Source organism: Petaurus breviceps, unplaced genomic scaffold, assembly GCF_028583685.1.
Source record: "Petaurus breviceps papuanus isolate PSGF00001 unplaced genomic scaffold, PetGlider_PUasm1.0 227, whole genome shotgun sequence".
NCBI classification, from domain to species: Eukaryota; Metazoa; Chordata; class Mammalia; order Diprotodontia; family Petauridae; genus Petaurus; species Petaurus breviceps.
In genome coordinates, this window is record NW_027185896.1 from 13,204,769 (window position 1) to 13,213,633 (window position 8,865).

Here is an 8,865-nt window from a genome sequence, read left to right on the forward strand (position 1 = left end):
TGCTCAAGGTTACACGGCCAGTTATTTCTGGGTGGATGCTAAGTGTCTGAGCCCAGATTCGATCCCCCAGGTCATCCCGACACTGGGGCCAGTGCTCTTACTGTGCTACCTGGCCGCCCCTATTGTATATTTCAAGGTAATGTGAGAGATACTGAGTATTAATACAATTGATTGGATTAACTATTGAGATCAAATTAGAGGTGTTTCTAGTTTGGGGAGTTTGAGGAAAGGAATGGTAGTGTGAAAGGTAACAAAGGGTTAAGTTTCTACAGAACTGCAAGAATTGCTGAACAAGACTACTGATAAAAAGTAACAGGCAGTAGCCTTGGAGGAAGTTGAGTTCTTAGTCCTTGGGGGAGTTGAGGCAGTAGCCTTGGAAGGGAGTTGTTCCCAAAGAACTCCTAGATAATACTAAAATGAAACAATGTAGAGCAGAAGGAGCTGGCAGCAGCAGGTGGATTTGACCAATCAGGGAACAGTGGCCTTGGGGCACCCATGCCCAGATAAGGATGTATCTAGGTTAGATTGAAGGGGGTACGGTATTCTGAGGTTGTTACTGCCCTTGCTGTAGTGGACCTCACGTATTATGTATGTTATCTAACAAGATTAGAGCCTCATTAGTAATAATTAGGTAAATGTTTGGGAGGGGCATGTAACCCTTGCTTATTTAACCCAGCTTTGACTTCTGTACCTCAGCCTCCTCTCTCTGGGTGCTGTCCCAGAGACTGGACTGCCTGCTTCTCCAGAGATTCTAATCTTTCTACCTTCACTTTAAGAGTTCTCCGAGTAGTCAATCTGGGTTAGGGTCTCTGTATCCCACACACTAATGATAACGTACTTCTATGAAAAAGTCAAACCACTTTGGACCATGATGTGAAGAAATAAATCAGTTACAAGTTGCTTTCAGAGGAGTAGATATGTGTGTCCTTGTATTTATAAAATGATACTGAACTTAATCAGAATCTTAGAGCAAATTCTCTTTAATCAAAATTGAGTAGTCATAATTTAAAATGCTTCTTTTGACCCATCTTGGGAATCATGAGACCTTAGTAGCATTTTTTTTTCTCAGCAGGATCAATACTTACATTGATACTTATGGGAAGATTCTTTAACTTTAAATTTGTCTTATGTTAAACATGTTTTTTATCTGTATTTAGATTACCTGTGTTAAAGTGCCATTTGTTTCCCCACCTCTGCCATTCTGTATAAGTTATTATAATCTATATCTGTGAATATTTAGTACTTAACATATAACCAACCTTAGCCTAAAGCATATTAAAAGAAATTCTGGACATCTGTGTTGGTAGCAGCCATGCTGATGAAGCTGCAGAGGGTTAGGTATGCTGGTGGGAAAGTTCTCAGTTCAACCAGCATTTTGTTGTTGTTGTTGTTTTTTAGAGGCAGGAATACAGGGGAATTGGGGCTAAGTGACTTGCCCAAGGTCCCAGAGCTAGTAAGTGTTAAGTGTCTGAAGCCGAATTTGAACTTAGATCCTCCTGACTCCAGGGCTGGTGCTCTATTCACTGTGCCACCTAGCTGCCCCTCAACCACCATTTATTAAGGGCCCATTTCAAGCAAGGCATCTAGGTGAAAAGTGAAAAACAAAATTGTGTTTGCCATCCAGGAGTTTACTATTTAGTAAAGAGGGGGAAGGGGAACAGATCATTTACACAGATTAGTTTGAGGCCAGGATACCAAGTAGGGCATAATAGGGGAAAAGAATAAAGCTAGACAAAGCACTCTTAGAAAACTAGTAAATATTGAGTCCAAACTGTAGGCTTGGAATATGATATTCCAGAAGGCAAAAGAACTAGGATTACAACCAAGAATAACTTGCTTAGCAAAACTGAATATAATCAATCTTTCAGGGGGAAAATGGATATTTAATGAAATAGAGGACTTTCAAAGATGTCTGATGAAAACACCAGAGCTGAATAGAAAATGTAACATTCAAAGTCTCAGGAGAAACATAAATAGATAAGCATGAAAGAGAATAAGAGACTCAATAAAGTTAAGCCCTCCTTTAACATGGAATCCGATAAATCTTGTGTGATCCTCACTATGGCTCCTTGATATCTGAATTGTTTCTGACTGCTTCCAATATTTTCTCCTTTGATGCTTTGGAATTTAGCTATTGTTACCTGGGAGTTTTCATTTTGGGATCTCTTTCAGGAAGAGATCTGTGGATTCTTTCAATTTCTATTTCACCCCCTGAACCTAAGACATTAGGGCAGTTTTCCTTGTAATGTCTTGAAATATAATGAGTAGGCTCTTTTTTATTTTTTGTCATAGTTTTCTGATTGTCCAATAATTCCTAAATTATCTCTCCGCAATCTGTTTTCCAGGTCAGTTGTTTTTCTGATGAGATAGTTCACGTTTTCTTCTATTTTTTTCATTATTTTGACTTTTACTGTTTCTTGATGTCTCATAGAGTCATTAGTTTCCAGTTGCCCAATTCTAATTTTTAAGAAATTATTTTCTTAAGTGAACTTTTGTACTTCTTTTTTTTCCATTTGGCCTGTTCTGCTTTTTAAGTTCTTTTCTTCAGTGAATTTTTGTGCCTCTTTTACCATTAGGGCAATTATTTTTCTTTTTTTTTCAAATGCTTTATTAACTTCTGGTTTACATCATTCATTTCCACCAGATTTTGAGTTACAAATTTGCTCCCCATATTTCCCCTACCCACCGCCCCAAAATAACAGTCCCACAGGATATCCCCTCCTCCAATCTGCTCTCTCCCATGTCTTCTCCCATACACCCTTTGACTTTTCCAGTAGGGCATGGTGGTTCTCTATGCCCCAGTGCCTGTATTTCTTATTTCCCAATTACATGTAAAATAGTATTAATAAGAGTATATATATATTTTAAACATTAGATTTTAAAACTTTGAATTCCAGATTCATTTCCTTCCTCCCTTGTCACCCACCCTTACTGGGAAGATATGCAATTCAGTATAGGTTGTACATGTGTAGCTATGCAAAACATTTCCATAGTGGATATATTGTAAAAGACATCATATTTCCCTCCCTCCTATCCCACCTCCCATTTGTTCTATTCTCTACTTTGATCCTGTCACTCTTCAAAAGTGGGTGCTTCCAACTTCCCTCCCCCCCCAGCCTGCCCTCCCTCCCATCATCTCCCCTCTCATCCCCTTCCCCCCTACTCTCCTGTAGGCTGAGATACCCTATTTAGTGTGTATGTCATTCCTTCCCTGAGCCAAATTCAATCAGAATAAGGTTGACCCATTCCCTTTTGCCTTCCTGTTCTTCCCCTCCATTGTAACCATTTCCCCTTGCCTCTTCTGTATGAGATAGTTTACCCCATTCTGTCTCTCCCCATCTCCTCTCATTATATTCCTCTCTCACCTCTTAATTTCACCTTTTAAGTATCATCCCTTCCTATTAAATTGGTCCTGCGCCCTCTATCTATGTATGCCTGTAAATATATATACACACATTCACATATGTATTCATATGCTTCTATACCCTCCTATATAGACATATATATATGTATATATATATATATATATTCCCTTCAACCATTTTCATACTGAGAAAAGTTTCATCAGTTACAATTATTGTTTTTCCATGTAGGAATGTAAATAGTTCAACTTTGATAAGTTCCTTATGATTTCTTTTCCCTGTTTACCTTCTCATGCTTCTCTTGCTTCTTGTATCTGAATGTCAAATTTTCTATTCAACTCTGGTTTTTTCATCAAGAATACTTGAAAGTCCTCTATTCCACTGAATGACCATATTTTCCCCTGAAACATGATACTCAGTTTTGCTGGGTAGGTGATTCTTGGTTTTAATCCCAGCTCCTTTGACCTCTGAAATATCATATTCCAAGCCCTTCGATCCCTCAGTGTAGAAGCTGCCAGATCCTGTGTTATCCTGATTGTATTTCCACAATATTCAAATTGTTTCTTCCTGGCTGCTTGTAATATTCTCTCCTTGATCTGGGAATTCCGGAACATGGCTATAATATTCCTAGGAATTTTCTTTTTGGGATCTTTTTCAGGAGGTGATCAGTGGATTCTTTCGACCTCTATTTTGCCCTCTGGTTCTAAAACATCAGGGCCGTTTTCCTTCAGAATTTCTTGGAGGATGATTTCTAGGTTCTTTCTTTGATCATGGCTTTCAGGTAGTCCAATACTTTTTAAATTATCTCTCCTGGATTTATTTTCCAGGTCAGTGGTCTTTCCCATGAGATAGTTCACATTGCCTTCTATTCTTTCATTTGTTTGGATCTGTTTAACAGCATCTTGATTTCTCATAAAGTCACTAGCTTCCATTTGCTCCAATCTAATTCTGAAGCAAAGATTCTCCTCAATGAGCTTTTGAGATTCTTTTTCCATCTGGCGAATTTGGCTTTTTAAGGCATTCTTCTCCTCATTGCCTTTTTGAGCTTCTTTTGCCATTTGAGTCAGTCTATTTTTTAAGGTATAATTTTCCTCAGTCTGGCTGTTGACTCTCATTTCATAATTTTCTTGCATTGTTCTCATTTCTCTTCCCAATTTTTCCTCCACTTCTCTTATTTGCTTCCTCTATGGCCTGTAACCAGCTCATATTTTTCTTTGAAGCTTTTGGAGCAGGACTTCTGACTTCACTCACTGTCTTCCTCCTGTTCCATGCTTTTGATTCTTTTTTGCCACCAAAATAGGAGTGTAAAGCTGGGTTGCTCTGTTTGCTTTGCTTCCTTTGCCTGCTCATGTCACCACTCAATCACTTGACCCCTAGGCTTTTTGCCACAGTAGGACTCTGCTACCAGACAGGGGAGCTTCGTCCCAAATGCTCGGGTTTTCTCAGCTGCCAAAGGTATTAGTTGGGTGCCCTCTATGAAGCCTTCACACACTCTGGCAAGCTGGTCACATACCCCAGGACCTCCACCCTAGAATGCAATCCAGATCCAAGCAGGTTAAAGCAACAGTGATTACCCCTCAGACTGGTCGCTTGGTCTTCCTACACTCTGCAGACCAGGAGTTTAAGCTGCCACGTGATGGCGGCACCTCAGTGGCTTCTCACCCCCCCCCCCGGGGGGTGGGGAGGCCAACCACACTCCCAACTACTGGATCCCAAAGTCCACATTGCACTGACCTCTCACTTTGTCCTTAGCATCTATGTGTTGATAATTCTGGAAACCACCACAGCTGCTGGTGATCTGAAGTCCCTCTAGCTGGGTGGCTGGCAATTCTGTTTTTTAAAGTGTTACTTTCTTCATTATTTTCTGTGCCTTTTTTTACAAAGATGTTAATTCTCTTTTCATAATTTTCACAAGAATTGTTCTTGACATTTTATCAACTTTAGACCATTACTGTAACAATATTAAGGGGGTCTTCAATTTGAGTATATGAGTTAAAACTATTAAACTTCATAATACCCACATTTAATTCACCCATCATTCATCAGTAAATTTACCATATATTAAGAGCATGTGTGGAAGGAGATATGAGCACAAATAACAAGTACTAGTTTTTAAGCATTTGGGGGAAGTTTGGGAAGTAGAGCCTTCCAGTATGGTATTTTATATTGAAGAAGAGATAGGCAGTGCAAGCTAATAAGAAAGGAGAGCAGGATTTGAATAATTATTAGTCATCAGTGGTTGACTGAACATTTACACACATTGCTATTGGTAAGGTTACATAAGGGATGAGCAACCCCTTTCTCTGCCTTCTACTTACTTGAATTCCACCACTCTTTTCCTTTGGTGTCCCCACATCAATAAAGAATGCATATAGCTGTCTCAAAATTGAATTTATTAATAATGGCCCAGATGGAGGGATACATATCAGTGGGAATGAACGTGTCTTTTTTTTTCAATAGTAAGTAGAGTAGAAGTTAAGGTGGGGAATACTAAGCTCTTTACCTTTAGAGCAAAGGTATGATTTATCAAAGAGCTATATGCCCTCTTCCCCCAACTGGTAGATCCATATTGCTCAAGGGGACCTCATGTTCCTTTACACTTTAAAAAGAAACCATATTTGATCAGGAAATTCAACATCAGTAATATCTAACTGGGTGGTCTGACAGTCCAACAGCGATTATTATAGCAGAGAGTTTGGATATTCTTAGTAACCTTTTCTTGCTAACTGAAAAATTAGAACAAGTTTGGATGTAAGGCTCTTGTAAGAGGGTAAGTGGTTAACCTCAAAAGTCATCTTGTTGGTTTACAAAGTAGGCCCAAAGTAAGGGGTGGTATAGAAAGGCAGTGTGGTAGGGGGCAGCTAGGTGGAGCAGTAAGTAAAGCGCTGGCCAGGAGTCAGGAAGACCAGAGTTTGGTTCAGGCCTCAGACACTTAACACCCACACAAAAAACTAGCCGTGTAACCTTGGGCAAGTTATTTAACTCCAATTGCCCTCCAAAAAAGAAAAAAAAAAAAAGGCAGTGTGGTACTAGGGAAAAAAAAATAAAGACTTAAATATGGGTTCAACTGCAGGTTCTGAGGTGTGTACATCAAAATGGGCTTCCATTTGCTGTGAGGAACCCACATCTAATATCAGCTCATGGGAGATAGGAGGCAGCATAGCAGCTTGATGATTTCTTAGTTTTGTCTTCATACAGGATAGTTCTCATCTCTGATATGAGTCAATGGTGTTTCACCCATTTTCAGTACTTCCCAAGAGTTCTAGGGCAGTAATTGGTGGGAAAGCAAGGTGTTAAGTCTTCTTCCTCTGCTCCCAGATCTATGCTTCAGCATTTTTGAGTATTATAATTGGTTAAGGGGGTGAAGAAGGAAGAAAAGGAAGTGGGGGGGGGGGGGACGGCCAGGTAGCACAGCAAGTAAGAGCACCGGCTCCAGTGTTGAGAAGACCTGGAGATCAAATCCAGGCTCAGACACTTAGCACCCACACAGAAACACCTGGCCGTGTAACCTTGAGCAAGTTACTTAGCCCCAATTGCTTAGGGGTGGCCAGGTGGCTCAGTGAGTAAGAGCACTGGCTCCAGTGTCAGGATGACCTGGATCAAATCCGGGCTCAGATACTCAGCACCACACCCATAAATAACTGGCTGTGTAACCTTGAGCAAGTTACTTAACCCCGATTGCTTTAAAAAAAAAAAAAAGAAAAGGAAGTGGGAAGAGTCTGACACACCCATGGCTAACTGGCTTTTTCTCTTAGTGACAGAGGCCTACTGGATTCCAGGACACTTGCCCAGGTACCCATTCCTCTGCGTAGGTGGTACCAATTTTATAAGGGGTTAGACTTCAGATTACTTTATATTGTAGGTGCAGTACCATGTTAACATTTTGTTCAAGGCCTTTTATTTGGTACTTAGAGCAATTGGCATCTATGAAATGATCCAGTAAGCAATTACCAGAATCTAGAAAAAGTCTTGACAGTACATTAATGTTCCAGTTACTTAATCCCATATTTTAGAGGGAGCATGATGTAATGGAGAAGTGCTAGGTATGGATTCACAAAGACTTAAGTTCATAACCTGACTCATACTTCTTAGCTATGTGACCATGGCAAAATCATAGTCGCTGAGCCTCAGGGTTTACATTTGTAAAATGGGAATAGTAACATATGTATTTGTCGATATCACAGGTATATTTTGAGGCTCAAGTGCAATACCATATAGAAAATGTTTTTCAATCTTTAAAACACTATATAAATACCAGTAATTATTATTCTTATCTCTGTACTCACACTTTTTTGTATCATCTTGGTTGAAATCCCATCCCCTAAAATTTGCATTTCAGAATCATCTCCACAAAGCCTTCTTATAGTTCCTCAGTGGGTAATCTTTCAGTTCTTGGAGAACATAGTGTAGTGGAGAGAGTACTAGACATGGCTGGAGTCAGAAGACCTGGGGTCAAGGCTAGGCTCTAACATTTATTGATCTTTTGCCCATGGACAAGTCCTTTTACAACATGGTAGCCTCTATTTTTTCTTTAGTGAGAAATTTGCTACATACCTCACAGGATTCTTGTGAGAAAAACACTTTGTAGATGGTAAAACACCAAATGTAAACAAAAGTTGTATTGCAACTATTTGTATATATGTCATATTCCTTTTAGTAGATGGGGATCCCTGAAGGTAATGGATGAATGCATAAATGAAAAACATATATTAAGTACCTACTGTGTATTATGGACTGTACCAAATAAAGACTAAATTATCTAAAATTTCTATCATCTCTGTACCTGAAAATATTTGTTCTGCATATAGTAGGAATTTAATAAATATCTGTTGAATGAATAAATGAAGTTACCTATTTGTGAAATGATACCAAGTACATCATCTCCATTCCAAACTCTTAATAGCCTAGAAAACCTTAAGGTCCTGTGCTTTTTTAATTAGTGGAAAACTCACTGTGAAATAGTCTAGCTGGGTATGGCATAGTAGTTCCCGAATCTCATGCAGCAATACTCCTAATTGCTTTATGTAACAATGTGTCTCTAATGTTTCCATTAAAAAAAAAAAAACTCTTACCCCCTCCCTCTACCCCCCTGCCCCCACCATTTTTCAGTTTCCTTTTCTGTGCTGTCTTCCTCCTTTAGATTGTAAGCTTCTTGAAAGCAGTATTTGTCTTTTCTGTGTCCTCAGTGCTTAGCACAGTACCAGGTATACAACAGGCACTTAATAAATGCTCACTGATTAATTCATGTTTTACTTAAAATTGTTAAAATAATTTTCTAACACTTCTTAAATTTACAGTAATATACATTGATACTTATTAGTAGAATACATTTTCATATTTATAATTTATAAATAACTATAATAGTAAAATTATTCATGTGGATGGGTAGGTGCATTCTCCAGGGCAAAATTTCTCAAAATCTGGTGTCACTGATATTATTGCCCCTCTTTATTTGAGTAATACTAACTAAAACACAATAAGCCTTTCAGATTCAAATGTTCAT